The sequence below is a fragment of the Melanaphis sacchari genome, unplaced genomic scaffold (assembly GCF_002803265.2).
Source record: "Melanaphis sacchari strain LSU unplaced genomic scaffold, SCAv2.0 Contig21_pilon_pilon, whole genome shotgun sequence".
Lineage (NCBI taxonomy): Eukaryota > Metazoa > Arthropoda > Insecta > Hemiptera > Aphididae > Melanaphis > Melanaphis sacchari.
The window spans coordinates 1008950-1033423 of NW_020271096.1; the positions used below are offsets into that span (position 1 = coordinate 1008950).

Below are 24474 nucleotides of genomic sequence, written 5' to 3' on the forward strand. Positions count from 1 at the left end.
GAATAAAACCCGATTAACTCATTCCTAAGATAAACAGTAAGTAGTATTATTTTACGCTAAGAAATTCTAATATTCTTTCAATACATAAGTTTCGATTTACATGAGACAAACATCATAAAATGTATAATGCTAATGTAAATATTACTATAAAGTTTGTTCAAAATATACATTTATTGAGTAAAATAGTCTCTGTATTTTAGTTTATTTTATATGATCTTTTATTATGATCTCCCTAAATAAAAACTAGACTAAATTTTGAATAGCTATCAAAATTCAAGCATATTCTCTGCTGAAAAGTCGAGACACATAAATAAAATATTTTATTAAATAATATAATTAAATTATTTTTAATATTATAGAGTTCGTGTTTAGCAGGGATGTAAGGTAGTGAAGAATTGAAATAAAACAAATAGAAATTTTCAATAAATACACATTGTTATATTTATTTACAGAATAAATACATAGCTCGTATCAATTGTATATTAATACGACTTGGTTTGAGTTTTAAGCCACGGTTCAATATGATCACGATGGCCCAAAGATGTAGAAGAGAGTCGGTTTACGATAAATTAGTATGCTGGTTTGTAAGCTGGCTTGTAGGCCGGTGCGGAGTAAGCTGGTGCAGAGTAAGCTGGTGCGGAGTAGGCTGGGGCGGAGTATGCTGGCTTGTAGGCTGGTGATGAAGGAGCTTTGTATCCACCTTCGTTCTTGACGACGGCGTTGAAACCGTTGTAGTCGTCAGCGGTGTACTCGACGGTACGGATGGAACCGTCGGCTTCGACCAGGCTGTAGGTTCCTTTGACGTAACCGTTTCCGTCACTGTATTCGGATTGGCTGTGCACGTCGTAGGTGTGTGGGTCGTTTACGCTGTATTCGAAGTTGTACGGTGTGGGTGCGTATGTGGGTTCTGGGGCGTAAGCCTTTGGTGCGGAGTAAGCCGGTGCGGAGTAAGCTGGCTTGTAAGCTGGGGCGGGTATTGAGCGGCAAACGCAAGGCGAGATGATGAACTGTAAAAACGTTTTTAAATTAATATAGTAACACCTAAATGGTTTTTATTTTATTATTATTAAAAACATATTGAAATCGACACATTATTTGACTTACCTTAGCGGCCATTTAGTGTTTTGTTGGTAGTTTAGTCAAATAATTCGACGAATGTGTACAAAAAATTACAGAGAGACTACATTTTACTCAATAAATGTAATTTTGAAAAATCCATTTTAAACTATCAATTAGAAAACTTTTATTTACAATATGCCTAGTTTTACTTTTTATTAATAATTTGTTATTCCTGTACATAGAGTTGTAAACAGTAGTATTTGTTGAAATTTCAATGTTTTTTAGCATTACATAAAGTCACACAAAATATGACATACATAATATTTATTATCATTATTTTTTAATATGTATTTATTATTTAATAGTTATTAATCTAGAAAAATAATTTTAATATCAAAATTTTTTAAAAATACAATGCAAAAAAAATTTTGTTTAAATATTTTTAGTTTTGATTTGTACTTTAGTGATTATACATTGCATTCATAACATTTAATTATTATGGTTTTTTATATTTTTTTTTTTTTTTTTGTTAAATCAATGTGGTTACATTTTAAAATTAACAATTTAATAAACATACCTGTAAACATATAAATATACTGTATATTGCACAAATATTTTAATTGAATAATTTAAAAAAAATCAATTAACTACTTTGTAGTATAATATAAAATTTATTAAACAATTGACCAAAAAATTGTAAATTTGATATTTTGTATAAAATCGAACCTTCTATAATTTATAAATAATGTATATTGAAATAATTTTAATCAATACATATACTAACTAGTATTCAATTTGATATGTAGGTTATTGAAAATCCTACTGATGTATTAACCTATTGTTATTAATATTTTTTAGAAACGTATTTTATATTAAAACAATGCTTTCCTAAAATACGCAATATTGATTAAATACAACATATTGTAATTTATTTTGATACTGTTTATAGTTTTATTTCAAATTAATTTAAAATATATTTTTTTTATAATATTTTTATGATCATTCTATATTTTTATTCTTGATATAACACTTACAGATTACAATATCTCATGAACGGAGATCTAAGAACTATGATTAAATGAAAATACTATAACATGATAAGTATAATTGTTTACTGTTTGCAAGCCTTTTCATGTTTCTAAACCATTTTTAATTGTTAATAATTAATTAACTTAAAATACATAAAACACCATAAACAATATTATTTGTTTTACATTATTTATTTTACTCGTTTATAGTTTTAACAATTCCATTTAGAATTGTTGACAAAAGAACATAATCATCATGTGTATAACCATATATTAAATCTATAGTAAAACCAACTATTGTCTACTAGAAAGATGTAAAAGGCGCCAAGTCTGCCTTTAACTATTCTTTTGTGTAGAGAATGATCATTTTAACACGTACCTTTACAACTATATTCAATTATAATAATACAATTTATTTTTTTTTTTTCTTAAGTAATTGATAATTATGCTACATAATGCTTTTTGTTTGTTAGGGCAAATAAATGCTAATTATAAACTAAATAAACAAAAGGCAAATAGAATCAGCCCTTTTAGTTTTGTTTAAGTACGTTAAAAGTATTTTGTGTTTCATTAAATTATATGACAGTAAATTTGAAAATCATAATCATGTCATAATTAAAAAATTGGAGTGGAATAAATTATTTCTGATTTAAAAATATAATTACAAAGCAGAAATATTAAATATTCAAATGTTAAATATATTATTTAAAAATAATCTAGTAAACCTCCTATTCATTCCTCCTCCTATCAAAAGAAAACTTATGCGAAAACAACCGAAAACAACAACAATTCAAATTCATCTTAAACAAATCCTATCTAATTTTATTTCTGACCTCAATATGCTGTCATTAACCTTCTAATTTCCTTTCTTATAACGGTCCTCAATTCATTTCTAACAAAATGTATATAACACCAATGACCAAAGGTTCGAGCCAATTCCATTATTAATGTATAATAATCATTTCCTCTAATCACATTATTTAATTAAATCCACTTCTAATTACGACTATCTATCTTCTTAAAATTAAAATAAGTTATCCACTGTAATACTATCAACTATATAATTTAAGAAAATAACCTGTTATTCATACATATTGTATCTTATTATCTCGCTTAAACTCTAAATATTGTATATTATAATTGTTGAACTATAATAGTTTATATTGAAAGTTATAAGATAAAAATATATATATATATATATATTATCAAATCAAATTTAAAGAAGAAAAAAATGTGTGAGATTTTTTTGTCTATTTTAGACAAAATTTTGTTATTATAACTTATTTTTTTTATCTTTAAAGATTTTCCTTAGTTATTTAGTATATATTTTATATAAAAATGATTTTGTTTTTTTTCTTTGTAAGATTATGTTTAAATAATTAATCAACCAATAATGATATACTGTTTCAAAATTAAAAATATATATATATTAACACCGTATATAATAGTATATAACATTTGATTGAAAATATATTATTTAAATTAAATTACAATTAAAAATGACAATTTTAATAAATATCAATAGAGAATATTCCAATATACCTATTATAGTGAACATTTTTTTTTTTTAGATCAGTTTTTTATGTATAAAATTAAAACTTAACCACTCATACCAAATTATTAACCATAATAATATTAATATTAAAAATATTGTTAGTTTATACTTCATAGCAAAATGATTATAGTTTATATAGCGTCTATATTATGTGTTAGGTTATATGGCATTATATTGTTTACGCATATGAATATATTATAATATTAGGATATGAAAACTCATATTTTTAAAACCTCATTACCTCATTACCCCTTTATTTGACCTAGTATAGTACCGTGGCTGTAGCGATAAACAATAATCCGGCTAATGTATGTAAGTTAGAGAGGGACAAAAATATATAGTGACCAGTTATAATAATATAGGAAGAGGATGATACCTATTATATTTTAGTATTTTAAGAACGTGCTGAGAAATATAGATAAGGGTCATATAACACGATCGTGAGTACTTATTATTATTATCTTAAATATGATATAATATATAATATATAACAACGTTACATATAAACATATACTCATAGTATATACATATTTACAACGATGATAATAATAACGATAATTTATGATAAAAATAAATGCACATTTAGTGCAATTATTAAGTCCATTGTAGTACAACTAATAATTAGGTACAATATAAAATATATTAAATTACATAACTAAGTTCTCGTGTCGATTTAACAGAATGAAAAGGTCGACTGGACAATTGAAATATTGTGAAAAGTATAAAACTACCGCTGCAGAAACAACGTCTGTTCAAGTCAGAAACTCAGTTTTTAATTAATAACCTTATCCCATAACAACAATAATAATATAGGAATCGTATTCAAATTTTCCATCTCAGAAAGCATAAATGTAGTCGTTTAACACCATCGCGTCATTTTTAAAAAATACATAAATATAATAGAATATTATTATATAAGGTAAACACTACAGTTGAATATAGATAATAAACAATTTACTGTATATAGTATATAACTTTCAACGATAAAAGGCACGGTTTTCAGTGTAGTACAGAAATTATGGCTCTTATTTCTTAGAAATTTTAGAAAATCTTGACTTGATTGATAAAAATAAATTATATTGACTAAATCAGATAAATATTTATTATTTGATCATTTTTATTAAAAACGACATAAACATTGTATCACATTTAATTTATTGCTTTACTCAAGATGAATATTTTCACATAAATGTATTGATATAGGATATAGATATCAATGGTATCATATATTATCAACCATCACATTTTTGGGTCTATAATGAGTAAATACTACTATTGAAGAGATTTGTAAATTCAATTAATTTATACCTTTCATGAAATTTATTAGATTTTAAATATTGTCATTTGAATTCAAATGTTCTGTGAAAAGCCTTGTAAAATCAATAACTATATCTACCTTTTTTACACAATAAGCTATCCTACAAATGGATTGGTAAAACCACGAGTATTGAGGATAAATCTTTTTTTTAGATTCTACATTTCTACTACATCAATATTTGTTTTTTTTTTATCAATAATTGATTTGCTTGTAGAATATATATTATATAATACCAAAGATCGAAGATATCCGAAAAATACTATGTATTATCAGCAATAAATTGCACGTCTAAAGTCTAAACAGTCAAATTCTATAAATTATTATGTCCATTTCCACTGAAAATTTTTTTAAAAGAATATAATTATGTTAAGCCGAATTTAAATAAATTATTATTGGCACATGAGCATTTTCACATGAAGAGGAGAATTTCAAAGAATAGATTTTGTAACTTTTTTTTCCTAGAGAAACATATTGAATCAATCGTCAATAAGTTTTATTTTAGTATCCACCTACTTTTGAAATATTATTTTACGTATAAATGTATTATAATATGCTATAGAAATAAATGATTTCCAAAAATCGAATAAGTCAATAGAATAAGTATGTAAAACGAACCATAGAAATATAAAGGAAAAATACATACAAATAGCTTACATGACCAATACCTAGTTAAATGTATGGAGATTATATAAACGACATATTATGACAACTTATATATTATATATATAATAAATAGGTACGTGCAAATAATACAAGTAAATCAAACAATTAATATTGATATTTTTAATATTTTGAAAAAAAAAAATTATTAAAACAATTGCGAAATTGAAGGTTTATCTATCAATAAATTAAATTCATAAACTAAAAAAAAAAAAAATAGACAAAGGGTAATAATCATTTTAGAAAATATTTCCACTGATTTTTTTTTTTTTAAGTGAAACATTTTTACTTCTGATTTAATAAATATAATGATAGTTAAATACTAAATAGTAAATACATTAACACGCAAGGTGCATTTTTACAGAGATATTTCATGATTTGAATTTTAGTCATAGAGCATGTTGTTTAATACTTGCATCCTTTTAATTTCCAACTATACATATCATTGACCGAAGTACAAAACTATTTGAATAATTTAATAATTTAATAATACATACAAATAACAAACTGACAATTATTTCTCATTGAGTGCAAAATATACCCTACATTCCAAACGGCATGACATATAATTAACGGCAAATAGTATTATTTTAATTAACACAATAAATATCTGACTACATAAACAGGTAATATAATTTTTCCTTTTTTTAATTTGTACTTTGTTTGATCTTTTATACACACCAAATATCATATAAAATCCCCGAGGAAAATGTTTTATTCGATGTTTATAGTCTTATAGATCATGATTCATTATAAACCAATAAATACTTTTATTATTATTATTCATCTTTTTTCTACGTATTAATAACGTTGTATTTTTATTAAAATGATTCTACGTATACATAGTTTGAGTTCAATAAAAAGAGTAAAACAATTTTTCACGGTGAATCACCTTTTTTATTTTATCTGTGTTCCCGAGCTTATACTTATTGATTTAGAAAATGCTGTGTACACGACTTCTTAGATGCCCTTATTAAAATTATACTTTCCGATAATTCAATATAAAATTTAAAAATTGTAAATTTCTCGATGGCACTTAATTTATTTACCATTGTTATGATTAAAACCAAATTATGTATGTATATTTTGTGTTGCTGTGTATTTTTTTAAACGAATAGTTTAATTGATTACGCTAATATTCGACTCGGGTAACTTAGTAGGATAGGTTTAAACCATTCAGTATGATACTATAATATATACATAGGTACATTTCATACTTAATACAAAACATTTATTATAGATGGCAAAAAACAAATACATTTAAAATTTTTTCATACTCTGATTTAAAAAAATACTCGATGAAAGGTTGCTGTGTCATCTAGTATATTATATATTTATACATAATGTGTATAAGTCATAGATTGATAGTAATGTTTTCGATTAAAAAAATTATAAACTTTTATCGTTCAAAAATGTTGTTTGCATCAATATAATACATTGTATTAAATCAACAATTTGATATCCATTGTATAAAATTAATTATCAAAATAAAGTTTCAGAAAAAAAACAGAATAAAACAAATATAAATAAATAACACTTCAAAAAAGTATATAAAACTATGAAATGTACCTATGAATGTTAGTGTTTTTACTATTTTTATTTTTATAAATTCAAGTTTGATGATAAAAACAAATGTCACGATTTAATATATTTTTACAATATTCAACGTCAAACGTATATCAAAATATACCTACCATTTGTGTTTCATAAATATAATATGTATAGTCATTTTCTGGTAAAATCTTCGAACAAAATCAAACTATATTAAAATAATAAGAATCTGTTTTTTATGTTAATTTTCATTTACTTATTTTAGAATCCTTTATTATGTAGGTAATATCCTTCTTGGACGTTATTAATGAGTTCCAAACAATTGTTGATTATTACGAGTAATAATAAGAATAATTTACTAACTTTCTATACTTTAAATATTGATCAAATATACTTGATTAATACTATAAAATTATATTATTATAACGAGAAAAAAGTACATTTGAATTCCATCTTGTATTTTTATAGCACTTAGTTAAATATATAAATGAAAGGTATAAAAAATATATTTATCTTTGAACTTGTTGTGTTTTCTTATTAAAATTAAGTTTGATTTATTAACTGACACCTACATAAAAATAAATTACTATATTATTATGCATGTACTGATAGTAATAATATTAAATAATTAATGAAATTATGCTAGATTAATAAGTATTCAAAATATTATAGAAAAAACTTTTTCTCTCTTTTATTATTACCTATTATAATAGAGTTATTATTTTATTTAGTAAATTTAAAATAATAATGAAATAACTTAGTCTCAAAATTATACTTTGTTTATAAACAATCATTCAAAGTATTATTAATAATTAAAATAGTGAGTGATATTTCCAATTGTATTTTCATTAAGGCACAAAAATGTATTTATATAAATATACATAAATTGAAAGACGATGAATAAAATATTTGTTAAAACAAATTCTAATCTAATATAATTTTAATAACTAAATTTTTAACTCTTGAATATTTAAAACAACTTACAAGATAATATATTAAGAAGGTTACATTCCTGAAGACCTTTACATAATTATATGAATTTCGAATTGAAAGTTTTTAAGTTAGTTACAAATGTCATACACTTAAAACTTTAAAACATCTATGTAGATATATATATATATTGAAAGAGAGAAAGAGGTATACATTATACATTATAGATAAAAGTATGTATGAATATATTTTTTTAACATTTGTTAGAGATGGATGACTAGTAAAAAAATAAAAACTAAAACTCCTCAGTTAGTACACGTATAATACACAATTTAAATAATATACATCCATAACTTTATATTTTGTAAATACACACGAAAAATCACCATTATAATTAGTTATTAAGTTGTTTTAAAAATATGAAAAAAAAATGAAAATTTGAAAAACAGCTATATCTATACAATAATATATTTTTAATAACGCGTTCTTACATCCTATATATATATATATAACTTATAAATAAGTTCCAACTTAACTTAATCTAACATAATATTGTTTAAGATTATCTGCGTGAAATCATGATTGCTAAGCGTATTTTAGCACTCCAATATTATACTGTGAAATAGACTATAATTAAATATACGTATACTTATAGGCTATTAAGTATTAATTTACATATAGTATATTCATGTTCTATAACAGTGTATATAATGTAAATTCGATATAATAATATATTAAGTCATTGTTCAATAAAGGGCCCATTTTTTGCGACATTGAAGGGTTTCTATAAGTACATAATATAATAATATAGGTACTATGTATGAATTTATGTCTACACAACAGTTTTTCATGGTGATCCATCTATGTGGCAAATGTCTCACCGCTATAGTTGCTTATCTGACACAAAATAAACATAATGTCTCAAAACTAATATAAATATGTATGTAATACATATAAGTAAGTATAACGATGTTTTATTTATCGTGATATGATATTATCATCGAATATTACACATCCGTACGTAAACGTGTAGGTGTTGGTATTTTATCTATGTGTATTTTCAATTTTATTGTTCAGTCAAATCGTTTTTCCCGTATATACACCCTATAATAATATAGGTTGTACTTTAATATATGAATTTCCATGTGAAAATAAAAATAAAAAAATTAAATTTTATTGTTATAATATTACATTTTATTGAAATTTGACATTAAACGAAAATTTAAAAAAATATTAAGTCATGGATGTTTTATTATATTTTAAAATTATAATTTTACAATACTAATAACAATGGTTGTAGATAGACTGTAGATAATTGTGTAGCTTTTTACATTTTCCGGTGATTATTAAAACAATAAAACAATAACAGCAGCGTAGGTTAGATATTTTATAACTAGGTGTCTATATCTATATTTATTTTCAATGTCGTGACCACGATATTATATTGACACACGCATTGGCACGTCGAAATGCAATTCATTGACGTCAATATTTGTTTATTTTTTACGGTACCTAAAGTAATTTTATAATCGTTTTTTTTTTTTTTTGTTATTGTTATGAGTTAACTATAGAGTCAAAATAACGGACAGCGTACGTTATATATATATATTTTTAAAATTATAATGTTTTTCTTCGTAATAGGAAAAAACAAGATACTGTAACAAAGTGACATAATTAGGATCTTGACTCAGAGTAAAGGGATTCATGGATATGTATTTATCTAGAACTCACTTATTCGAAGAGATCTCCGCTTCACTTTCCAACCTTAAGTCACCTTAACACTATGATAAATTGGATTCTTTCTGATATTTGTTTACGAAAATTAAATAAATTACTTATTAAAAATATATTGTAGTCATTATTGTCATTAGCATAATATATAATATGGCATATTTTAATTTTCTATTTTTAGATTTTTTCATTAATAATCATCTGGCAAAATTTTGATATTTTTGTGATATACACCAATAAGAGCATGCCCATTAAGTAAAAATTCTTTATTTTTAACCCGTGCATGATCGTTCAAATAATCGGACACTCAAGCTATAATTATCCTAATAAATAAGTATACCTACTTTATTCTAATATAATGCATTAGTTTTGAATAACTCATAGAAAATTTTTTTAGAATTACCATTAAGCATTTGAGATTTTAGTATTAATTATTATTGTTTTGTTGACATTCGTAGACAAAATATAGCTAACTATTACGATTTAATGTTTTATTCTGCATTATAAGAATATCATTAATCTATGAATTTATTATTTATTGGAATTTCAAAATCAATTAAAAAAAAAAAAAAGCAAGAGTAAATTCATCACCCATATTTCCCTTTCTACCGTAAAATGTAAGTACATCATTGCTGCAGCAGAGACAAGATAGTATAAGTCATTCGCACCGTTGGTTATTTCACTTTTCATCCCAGTATCATTATTTATTGTTATGATTTTTAAAATAACGATAAAACGTTATTTTAGAACAAATGAGTTTCCGAGTTTTTTAAAAACAGTTAAATCATTGTCAGTAAATTTTAATCTCACTTACATAAACAACTGGAAAAAACCTCTTAAAAATATTATCCATACGATAAGTATAACTGATGTTGAAAAACCAACGTTTAAATACTTAGGTATTATAGTTGTTATCAATATAGCACTACAGTTTCCACTAGGAAAGATAATAAAAATCTCATCGAATACAATAGATTCTCTGTAATCGTAGATACTTTAATAAAACATTTATCATTTACCATGAAAATATAAAATAATATGAGTATTTTTCATCTTAACAACTCCCGTATTCTAATATTGAACTTTCATGTCTGTCTTGAAAATATAAATAATAATTTTAACATACCATAGTTATAATAATAATATAATATTAATATTATTATTGGTCAAATTTCAGAATGTGTCCTGCTACCTATACGACACATGAATTTTCAATAAGGTAAGTTAAATTGTACGCTAGATAGCGCGTTATATACTATTTTAGAAATTAATATTATTTGATATTCCTACACGGTAAATAATACTCAAATCATTTAGAATAAGCTTTTGAAAGTCAAAAAAATGTACATGTTTTAATAATATTGAAAAAAATACCTCTTAAGTATCATATATAAATTCGATTTTCGATCACTGAAAATTTAACACTCCAATAAAAATAAATTGTGTACACAGCATTAAATTGTAAAAAACAAAATGTTTACTGCATAGTAATATCAACTCTACAGTATACACTACTCGGTTCATTTTATAATTTTATGCACAATAAAAAAGTAATAAAGTTTATTAAGTACTAATGATGAATACAGGTATCGCGAGACTCACAAAGAGTAGAAATGTCAAATGTGTACCTACTACAAGCACAGTCACTGTAGTATTGACTATTGAGTCATGTCATCGAACAGGGTAACAGTTTAGATCCTACGGGCTACCACTATAATATAGGAACAATTCCAAACTGTCGGCCTTCCTACCACATGTATAGTCTATACGCGGTGAGGGGCGAGGGCCTATTAAAAGTTAAAACCATTCCGCGCAGGTGAAGGGAACGATACTACGAGTAGTGTCAGTAGTGAGTACTATGACAGAAATTATATTGGCATCGCATTGTGTACAGAAATAGAATGTACACTATATCTAACCTAACCGATAACTGTAGGTGTGTCAAACCCTAAAATTGCAAAAGGCTAATTTAAACTTCACTTGCGACCGAAATACCCGACTAATATATGTTATTATTTAATTACAGGTATAAATATTATAATTTATTTTGTTAATAAGTAATAATATAATGTTAACGTATTGTGTTACTTATAGAAAGACAGGTTTTCTCCAAACAAGTTAATATTTAGTGTTTACTATTTACCTATAATCATTATGTAGCAGAGTTGGAAAAAACACGTTTTTTTTTTTTGTTTTAAACATAGTTATAGATGTATTGTTTTTTGGTTTTTTTTTTTGTGCTGTTTAAAACAGTTATTTATGGACATCATTTTAAAGTTTTAACTTTTTCTTTTCTGCTATAAATTTCTTGAGAAAATAAACACCAGGTTGTTTCATGTGTTGTATAAAATCATAAAATATAATTTAATTTGATATACATAGGAATATAATAATATGTGGTGCGAATAAAATAAATTTTTTTTAAAAAATTAAAATTAAGCTAAAATTTTCTTTTTCTTCTTGTTTTAAACACTTGTTTTTTGTTATTGTTTTATTCAACTGTTTTAAATAATTAAAACAAATTGAAAATTATTTTTTATTTAGTTATTTTAAACATGTTTATACACGTGTTTAAAACAAAACCACTCTGGTAGACACATAGGTAGTATATTATTTTTCATTTATTATGGATTTATGAATATCAGAATGCGTTACGTAAGTACCTAGGTATTCATTTTACAAATCATATACAATTATTTTAACAGTGAATACTCATATTTTTTCTATATAATAAAATTTAAAATTATGATAATACATTAATACAGCATATATTCAACGAAACATACTATTTGTTACCTTTCTTATAATTTTATGGAAACAACATACTTTTATATAAAAATTGAATTTTGAATAAAGACCTACATAATCATTTATAACTTTTAAGTAGTAGAATGTAAAATTAATTACCTATTTGTTAAAAATACGATTTTTACATATTGATATTTCCAGTAGATTATTTGTTCAAGAACATGAAATTAAAAGTGTAGGTAGATATGTTGTTTACGATAAAAATAGTAAAAACGTGTTTATCAAAAATGTTTTATAATGATTTATAGATATTTCAAGTTATGTAAAAATTATTATCATGAATGTTAATACATTCCAATAAAAAATAAAGTCTTCACTTTGAAAATACTCACCTTGTGCCCATATTTAATATTATAGTCTAAGTACATAATATAATAGTTATAATAATGTATACTTGCAGCTATTACGTTTTGACTGATAATAATAATATGCAAGTGCAATTTAAATTACTAATAGGTACCACTGCTCAGAGGTTTCATATTCATATACAAATATATTATTAAACGATAATATTATAATAACGGTAAATAAAATAAAAACAGCAGGTGAGTGTGTGTGAAATATTATATGTATTAAAATCATGTCAGATAGGTAGGTACTTAACCGCAGGTTAAATTAGTTGACTCATATTATTTCTACCGCACAAAATGCTATGTAAAAAATACTAGTTATTAATATATATTTTTATAGGTAGGTTAGTAGGTATGTAGGTAGGTATTATTTAATAATTGATTTCGTTTATATATTTGCCGTTGGCGCTTCAGTGGTGAACAAGTCAATAAATGTCATCGTTTTATTAAACAAGACTGCTCTATTTAAAATATTTTTTACCTTTTACATGGATATCTTACGTAATAATGATATTGTCTGTTGATGATAGATGTGTATTATTGTAAAAATATTATATAAATTTGATCGTTTCATTATATTGTATGTTTATACTTAATAAAACCCTTTAAAAAATATTTATTTAATTACTTTAATTATATTTACTTCAGGTAGAACAAGATTTTATGTAACAAATTCTTAATGCAAAAATGCGATTTTTGTTTAACTGTAGGTATCTATTCAAATTCAATATTATGTCTTTCTCTGTATGTACCTATAGGTATACAACCGCTTACAATAAATTTTTCATTACGTACATTTTTTAAAGTTTTTTTTTTTTTTTTCTAAAGCGTCCGGCGCGTTCAGTTGGTATATTCTGTACCTATTGATTATTTAGTATATAGACCTACGTCTTATTGGCAACAAGTAAAATATACATTATAATATAATATAGCCCGTCTACCGGTCGTGTGGTTGTCGCCTAATTTTCGTAAAACTACAAAATATATTAAAATATTATGTTATATAATATTAAACCTGTGTAATCTAATAATACCTAATAGTACGAAAACGTGTATCCTTTGATAAAATAGAACTGATTATCGAAATGTGTATTATAATGAAAAAATCCTGAATCGTGTAATTTTATGCGAAAAAAAACTGTGTTTAAATAAATTCAATTCACTGGATTTGGATTTATAATTCTATTTTAAAAACGTCTTAAAACGCAAAATAAAAAGTTACAATAATGCACGAGAATCTTCTAGTTATTGGTTATTAATCATAGATGGGATTACATAAAGATTTTTTTTATATTGGTTAATGGGTTATTTTTCCTGATCAATTTAGCCACATACTTGTAAATTATAGAAAATAGTGAATAAAAAATTGTTGATATCATTTTTTTTTTTTAACTTGTTTGTGTATTACTATACATTTTTTTATACTTACGTATGTTAAGTGTCTATGATTTTTTTTATTTGAAAATAAATGTAATGAATAATAATATATATATATATATATATATATAAAATTTTTTATGAGTACTTACAATTCAATAACTTCTCTGTCTTAAGTCGAAATTCAAACTTTTTTGATTCGACATATTACTGTGCTGTTATATTTTTATAGCATTCTATATTAGGTATTACATTTGAAAATCATTTAAGTTAAAGAACAACTAAAATTCAAATGAAAAAAATATAATGTTTTTAAAGTGATATAATTAAAACATTTTAACATAAAATAAATAAAAAAAAATACTTTAAAAAGATCAAAGAATTTTTGTAAAAGAACGATCATAATATTATAGAACTATTGATTTTAAAATTTTTCAATTACTTCATCGATGTCTAAACTTTTTGCCATGGCCCATGGTATATCGTGGAAGCATCAAATTACCTAAACGTTTATATTGTGTTATTGTGGTACGAAGTTTAGTTTTAACCACGGTTAAGTTTATTTTAACCTATAGACTATAATATTTGCATTATCATGAACAAAAACGCCAAAAAACGATAACAAAATAAAACATTACAATATTATTTGTGCGTTTCGCGTTACATTCAATTTTCTAAAAATAAATACAACGTTCAGAGTTTCAGCTAATTTATAACTGATTATTGTTTTACTAAAAAATAAATCATAATATGTATGTATTTTGAACATTTTTACTTATTTCCAAATACATTTTTTCTGTGTAAATATGATAGGTGTTATTAGGTCCATTTAATATATTATTACTTATACTGTATACGTTAATTCCAGTCATGATTCGCCAATGTCATTATCATGAACTGTACGACGTTGATCTATTTTTCGTGCACATCGGAGAAAACACGCAAGTACAATTTGTGGAATATGACGCGAGAACATTCTGGCCACCAGATAGCTCTACTTGCTAGACCGAAAATGTGACGACAACGACAAAATATGGTGATAGGTCAAACGTTTTCAGAATAAGTTGTTTGGAGCGAAACACGAGGGCGTTTTTCGTAAATAATTATTGCACTATATTTGAACACGCTCTTCTACTCTTCACACACACGTTCAGTCCGATTGAGAAATACGCTGCCTTCACACAGTTTATCGTACTATACCACCGAGTGACGAGACTTAATCGCTTGGAGGCGGTCGCGTCGCTAATCCAAATTGCTACCGATCATAGGGCAGATCGCTATCGCCCGACCGGCCCGCAAAGTAGGCGTGCCAGTCAAGGGGACGACCTATACCCTTCAAAAAATTTAAGGTAACAGTATGTGACTGTCGAAGCCAAGCGTCACCAAGGCTTGTAAATTTTCCTTACTCATTAGTTTAAGGCACGATCGTTTCGGCCGTGTTCAACCGCTCTTATGCACCTCCGTCCCGCGGCTCCAGTGCAGAGCGCCGGTGTGGCACGGTGCCTTTTCGCGCACCGGTTCGGTCCTATGGGGTCCGGAGTGATCACCGATCCGTCGGGCTCCGTACGCGGTGCGAACCGTTCCCGTTCGCGGTGGTACGGAGGTCGACGACTATTCCGCAACCAGCAAACGATCGTATTTTGCGCTCGGTCCGGACGCCCTGTCGCTGACAGCGCCATCTGCCGTCGAAAATTCACCGCCGCGTGACCAACGGTCCGCGCAGCGCCGCGACGAATACGCAAAATAATAATATCGTAATTCATGAGAGGTCGCCACGCCCGCCAGCGAGTATTATGTCCGTGCCGCGAACTGCAGTTGTAGGTACTGCGACACGGAGAGTTCCCGTCAAACGAATTTACGAACTTCGTGTACGCAGTTAAATGTTTTGTTAGTATTGATATATTTTATTATATTTAATATTTTAAAATTACTAATTAAATATTATATTTGTATGCGACTTATAGCGCGATCTCGACCGTTGGCGTTAAGGAGAATTTTTGAGGCTAGTTTTTTTCTTTTTGCAATATTTTAAATTATTTGAGATAATAATGAGAATGAAAATTACTACAATAAAGAAGTAAATACCTATTCATAAATTCATAAAATCTTTACACGCCTAACTTGAGAATACAAATTTTGTTAAACAAGAACGGATAGTGATTTAACTATTAACCTATGAGTACGGTAATAATAATTGTATTATGCCAATTCACTTTAATGCTAAACATGCACTTATTATAATATTAGTTCTAACATAATATTATATGAAAATATGAAATAGCTATCGATTTTATCACGGAGGTAACAGGGATAAAAAAAAAACGCAGATGTGGCGTCCTTTTAAATATAATCAAAACGATTTTCAAGATTTCAAGTTCTAATATTATAGTATTAGTTTTTGTCGATTTTAATACAAGTATAAGGGTATATGGCTAACGAGAATAAACTATAGAACTTCGGAAGAAAAATATATAGGCCTAATACTATTGTATACGAGTAGAAAAAAACTTAAGCAGACTGTATAATGCACGCCTGCATCCAATTTACAAGATTTTTTAAGGTCGAAAAGGTATTAGAGTAAGATGATTATAGTATGCATGTAGAGTATAAGGGTGCGCAAAACTTTAGTATAACCGTATAGGTATAGTAGGTACGGCATAATTTTTTCTTATAAGTTATAGGTAGGTACTCGGTTTAAGTAACTATTATTTTGTGGTAATACTACAGTAAACAATTTTACATTTTGTTGAAAATTTTATATCATGTTACAATATTAAATTCAAACAATTTTAGCATAGACATTGTGTAAATAACAAATAAAAATATAATTATTAAGAAAAAGCGCACGCCTATGGTGCACAGAGGATGAATAAAATTGATTAAATAGATATTCATTAACAAACCAAATAAAAAACCACACTTAAGAAGATCAAGACAACAGTGGATAACCGAGTAAAAGTTAGATGATGGATATTTTTAAAAAATGTCAACAAAAATCTAAAAAATTGTTTTTTTAAAACAAGTTTTGAAGCTTAACGTAATAAATAATAATGTAGTACATTCGATATTAAATCGAAATTAAAAATATAGAAAAAAAGAAAATGTTAAAATTAACATTATAAAACATGAAAATATCAATCATAATATCATGTAGGCGGTATCATGATTATTCTCCACTATACCAAAGCTGGATTTGTAATTCATGTACTGTAAAAATAAATGAAAATAAAGCACGTTTAATAGTATAAACTTATGCCTACAACGTTACCGTTATGGGAAAGTTACATAAATATATTTAAAATAATAGTTACAGGCTACTACGCCTACACTGGTTGTCGCAAGTGTTTGAAATATTGTTACTTCGATATTCAAACCGTCGTCCTTAATTCACTCGAAGGAAATACTATAGTTTAATCGATTTTATGACTTATAAGTAGGTAGCTAATTATTCGTTTATACCAATGAAATTTAATACAATAATACGTAATAAACAGAAAGTGATTATTGTTTGTTTTTTTCACATATTTTATATGTTAATACATTAAACACAGTAAATTATTCATTTTTCAGTAAGCCCATATGATAGTAAATATCCGATTTAAATTTGTTTAATAATTTATACAAATATTGATACATAGCCTATAGGTATTACTGCATTAGGTAACTAAATGGCTAAATGATTAAAACAATGATTAATTGTTCATTATTTATAATCACTTGTAAACTGTCTTAATCGTTAATTTATGTTTGGTGACGCTGTACGTAAAATTAAAAGAGACTAATATAATATGTAATTGAATAGTCAGTACTTCAATAGGTACTTTAAAAATAGGTAGCTCTGTAGTCTCTAATTCAAGCAAGATAGGTATCTGAGTATCTCGTTAAATCACTTTTAAATATGGTCCGTAAAAAACACGCAAATCATAATTAATTTGAAAACCAAAGAATCGTTTCAAATACTACGTGGAACAAGGAAAACTACTAACAACATTTCACAAAATAAAACTATTTATTTGTTACCTACTATCTATTTACGACAAATCTCAAACATAGCATTCCCACGAGGAAATGAGAAGAATCATTACATGAAATAAAACCACGCTTTTCTTACTTAGTGTCTCGGTTGCTAACGTATACGTTAAAGTTAGTTGGCTTACAACAATTCCGGCTTATCTGGGAACTCGAAAGTTCCGTGTAAAACAAGACAACCTATCGTTGTAACAGTAATATTAAAATATCGTATATGTCTACTCGACGACATTCAAGATATTATGCTAAAATATATATATATTTATTGAATATAATAATCTATCTTTAATCTATTTAAAAAATGAATAATTGAATGCTATTGTGTATATTATAATAATATAATATATTTTATCATCATCAATCAAGCAATATAAAATTAAATGTGTGAGATCAAATCATTTTTAAAATTTGAAAAATATTTTATGAGCATTAGTGTAAGATTGAATATCAAAACGAAAATAGCAATTAATAATGATCGAATTAAATGAAAAAAAAAAATGCAAAAAATCCGATTATGCAGTTTCATATGGAGCCGCCCGGATTTCGCCGCAACGTGTTTCGTACATGCCTACCTAACGTTGGGGGACCTATCCTAACACCTATCGACTACAGTTTGAGTTGTAATCTACGACCGAATCTCGAGTACTTAAACCGTTTTAGAGATGCGACGAATACTACATTATACGTCGTTTAACCGATACAATTTTTACGATTCGCGTGTCACGAAACCGTAAATCGCATATTTATTGTCGTTTAGAGTGTTTCTGACGTATTCGTTTACATTATTTAATCGTATATACGTCTTAGTGACGTACCAAGTTTATTATCACAGACACATATCACGATATCGCCCCAAATGTATGTCATTAAAAACATTAAAACGACTCGAGAGCAAGACTCTCGCGATCTGTTTTTGTAATACACATGAGAATCTGTTAAACCCGACGCGCGTTTCTTTTTTATACACATAAAATAAATCGTATTTCGTACGCTGTCGAGACAGTACCGATGAGGTCGCGGAGGCGTCCGAGGGTGGAGACACCGAAAACAAAACGACGCGTATCCGATACGGATAAATGATTTATCGTATCGTAAAAAAAAAAAAAACAGTAGTGAGTAGTGACGATACGACGACCGACCGGAGAACGCGCCGCGAACGGAATTCGGGGACGCGCGGCTCGCGAGAGACGCGTTCCGCGCGATCGGAAAACGCGCGGACGGGACGAAAAAGACCCGCTCTGGAATATAGCGTCGAGAACGCGACGGAAAGAGGTCTCGAAAGGCCAGAAAAGCGGAAAAAACGGTATATATAAAAACAATAATAATAAGTAATAACGACGATGGCGGGAGATAACGATAACGGCGCGCGGGCAATAACGCATATAACATATATACAGAAAAAATTTTAATTTTTCGATCGGTCGAGACACTAAACCTATCGGCCCGTGTATTTTTATAGCAACTATTCTTCGTTTTATATTATAAGAAGAAGACTCTCGGAGATCGATGAATAAATAACGTTATCTAAACGTATCGCTAGATGGCGCGCGCCAAATGCAATTAGCACTAATGTCTTTAACAGAATAAATTGTCAAAAAACAACAATAATAATATATTTTTTTATGACATTGTAAATACCGCGAGTTTTTAGGAACAATATTAAAATAACGATGCACGACTTGGGGACTGAACGGATACGAAACTATTTTTTCCTGTCCGATATTACGCTTTATTGTTGTGATAACATAATTTATAATAATTACACAATACAATTTATTGTATAAAATATGATGTTTTGACGTGCATCAGTGTATGTATGTCGAGTGCAGTAAATTAGTACCAGGGGATCAGGAACGTATAGTCGCGTTTCAAATATTGTTTTCCATTTGGACATAATAATAATTATTAAAATAATATTGTCGGGTGTCAAGCGATCACGATCCCTCGGAATAATAATGTAATACAGTACGAGATAATAATAATGTTATGTAATCGACGAGAATATGAATAAATTTTAAAATTTATATCGGTCAAACTATTAATAAATAATTTGTAACGCATTGAATGAATGTATTCTCCGTGAAATCGGAACCCATATGAACTTATGGTATATCTAACTAATCACAATTCACAATATACTTAAATATTCTTGTCCGACAAAACGATCATAGTTAAACACATTTTATTATTTTGATTTAACGATGTAGGTACCTCCTACCTGTTCAGTATATTTTCATATCTGTGTGATGTCAATGACTCGGCAACTTACAATTTAATTGAACTCTGTAGCGTTCATAAGTGCGTCAATCAGTCCACCGTTACGAGTATATTCCATATTGCAATTTGAAACGAATAGATTTTAAGCGGTACGAGATTGGACACAATAAGTATGATAATGTAATACCTATCTGAAACGAGACAACGTCATACTTTTTGCACTGTATTATTTCGTTTTGTAAAGAAAAAAAATAACTCGTTTAGCGCTTCCCTTTGGCAGAATATTTCACCATCTTATAATATCGTTGAAAATTGAAAATCAAATCTTCACAAACCATAGTTACGAATAGTTACAGATGTTATATACAAATAAGGTGAATGTACTCGTATGTTATGCATTTATGCAAGTGATTTTGGAAATGATAAAATAATTTCAACAAGTATTCTTTTTTTACTCGTAACATTTTTATAACGGAAATAATGTACTTATGTACGTCGAAACGTAAAAATGACAACAATCGTTTTAAAACAGCCGATTTTTTCTCGTGCGATATTCTTTTCAAAGAATGCTAAAATGTTTACACTGAAGAAAGTCTATGTGTGAATCCGATCGCAATACTGGTATAGTTACCGTACACCCGTTGACTATATTTATATACTTTAGTAGTTAATGTTCGGAATAATAATATTATAACACTGACCTAACTTAACTATACACATTATCTATTTATTAATATTACATTAACAGTAAACTGTAAGGTAATACATAATGTATATATATATTTATGAGTATATGTATATAACTGCTTACAATTTAATTTTACAGCATTAGCTATAACTCATTATACTTATGTATACATAATAATATAATACCGATCTACTCGTGACGTATACCTATTTATAATGTTCACGCTTCCCACAGTGCTCAATTTGTTTCTATTCTCTCTATATTATAAATTTCAAGCTATTACTAATAAAAGTATAGGTAAACATAAAATAATTTGCAATTGCTCGCCTCCTTCAAAATACGAATTTGGACTATGATTTCCGTGTACACTATGATTGTTTAAGTGCACTTAAATCCATTTTAGTTCTTAATTATGTATTTATTAAAATTATGATTCATAGAATTTTCAAAACGGTATTTACTCAAAGCTATTAATGCAGAATATTTTTAAAAATATTTTACTTACAGAATTTAAAACCTTCGTGATCATATGACTATTTTATCAAGGCTTTGTTTGGATCTTACCAATGTATACACTACATAATAATTATGTGCAATTACAATAAATTCTAAATAAGCATCGTAGAGGTGACCTAGGACGAGGAACCTGTGAATAATAAATCTAACCACTAAAAATTAACTGACGGTGTAAAACACGATTTTATTTTTTATCAAGGTTTAACTTAACAGATACTTATTATCTCGAAAAGTATTAACGTTTTTGAAAATATTTCTTTACTAATTTAAATTCAATACTATAAGATTAAAAAAAAAATGTATTTATTTTTCATTATTTTTGTATTAATTTTCATTATCTCGAATGATTAAACGAAAACAATGCCTTATAGACTGCATGTTTCGAAATAGAATAATTTTTGGGGGATTTTTAACGAGGTTATAGTTAATTAGATAAGTTTAGACGATAAAGATATCGAAGAAATATTTTGAGGAGTGCCTTTGACACTCTGCCATCACATAACTGCTATCGTAAAAATCCAAAATAATTAGTACTATTTTCAATGTACCATTTAGTTAAATATTATTAATGTGTTGTTTTAGATACGAACATTTTATCAGTATAATCAATTATCATTGTATTATTGTTATTTATCGTTTACACATACAAGCTTTATGTACGTTTATATACGCGTTTTAATAATATCATAATAAACTATAATATAACTTATAACAATAATATAATAAATTTAATAAATTATTATTTTTAATAGTTAGTTACTAAGAGATATTTCAATATTTTTAATTACATATTATATTTATTGTTACCCCTTATCGTCTTTATGAATTTATAATATCAACAATAAAAATATTTGAATATTTTCATTGATAAAAAATTATTCCACTATGATTTTAGAAATTATTTACAGTTAGTAGGTATACGCAATATTATAAGTTATAGTTATAAGTATTAAATATTAAGAAACCGACTTTTCAAAACTGTTACGACTAATTCGCCTTGAATAGTCCTACTGCTCGTATTATTCAGCTACGAAATATTCGTTATTACTTTTATTTTTAAGCACCTACGCCCAACAGGTATAGAAAAACATTACGAAATTTAATTTGTACAAAAATTTTAAATATCATGAAATGGTAATTAAAACTATTCTATTTTAGTTAAATAAAATATAGCACTACTGATAATACGAGAAAAACGTTTCATTTAAAGTGCACAATTAGGGCCTTCAATTTCAGGGTATTTTCTATGTGTATGTTATTGATCTTAAATAATATAATTTTTCATATAAAATGTACATTTTAATAGCACCTACGTAGTTTACCACTATAATATATCTTATTGAAATTATGTTTATGAGTATGTCATTAATGAATTACATATGTTCATTTATACAGCATAATTAAAGTTATTGAGTACGATTTATATAAATAGTTCTAGAAATTTTTAACATAATTTTTTTATTTATTTTCAGATGAAAATTTTCAAGTATATGGTATAATATTTTTAATTTATTCATAACTGTAATAATAATATCAATTCCCTTATTTGTTCATGTAAAAATAGTATTGAATCAACGCAATGTAAATACAAATTACAATTAATGCTTTTTGAGAACATTATATATAATATATTTATGTTTACACTTTTATACTTACTCTACTTTTTTCATTACTTATCTCATTTCAAGTAAAGACTGTTTTGTTTCTGTTTAAATGCACACATTGTTTAATAAACATTAAAAAAATTGTTTTTTTTTTTTTTTTAAATTTTTATTTGTGTTTAATGATTTATTTAATGTAGGTGTATCTTAAATATTAAAGTGAATTAAAATTTCAATTTTATATAATTTAAATGTTTTATTAATTGAGCAATAATATATTCTCTTTCATTAAAACTAATTAATCGAATAAAAATAAATTTTATTTGTATATCTACGTACACTTATAATCAATTTTAAGACATTTAAAGTGTTTACAATATTATCTTTATATTAAATTATTTAATATATTTCTGTAACGTTCTCAGTCTTGTATATCATGAATATTTATTATATAGTAATAATATCTACGTAAATAATAATCAGTACCTAGACAATCATAATAATAAAATAAGTATACTGTAAACTCGTTTAGTATGACAAATTATGTACACATAACTATAATTATATGGTTATGAATCACCGACATGCATATTCATGCATTTACGTATTTTAAGGTGTAAAATTATTCATGGTTTCATATGGAAAAATAGTTTACTCAACAAATAATATACATTAAACTAGGTATATTTATTATATTTGTAACATTTTTATTGATAATTATAAAATAATAAAAGTCTTTATTAACGTTTTTTTTCTCCTTTGAGATATAATATACTTAATATTGTATGATGTATGTATCCTTATATTATACTTATAAGGATAATACTATAATACTATAATACTATTATAATATAATAATATATATTATTATATATATTAAAATAATAATATTATATAATAAATTATACTATAATATAATAATATATAACAATAATAATATATATTATTATTTATATTATATATATTTTTATATTATTATTATTATTTTTTTTTATTTTTTTAATATTTATTATTATTTTACTTATCAGTCATAATATATTTGTTATATAACATTAT

The 24474-nt window shown here is 26.0% G+C and overlaps 1 protein-coding gene and 1 non-coding gene across 3 annotated transcripts in view; both read right to left on the bottom strand.

Moving 5' to 3' along the window:
- Window positions 1-24474, bottom strand: part of LOC112594070 (Kv channel-interacting protein 2-like) — a 276882-nt gene that overhangs the window by 149659 nt on the left and 102749 nt on the right. The gene's annotated exons all lie outside the window — the stretch shown is intronic.
- Window positions 15634-15790, bottom strand: LOC112594104. Its single transcript, XR_003114639.1, has one exon. It is a non-coding gene; the product is annotated as a U12 minor spliceosomal RNA (small nuclear RNA).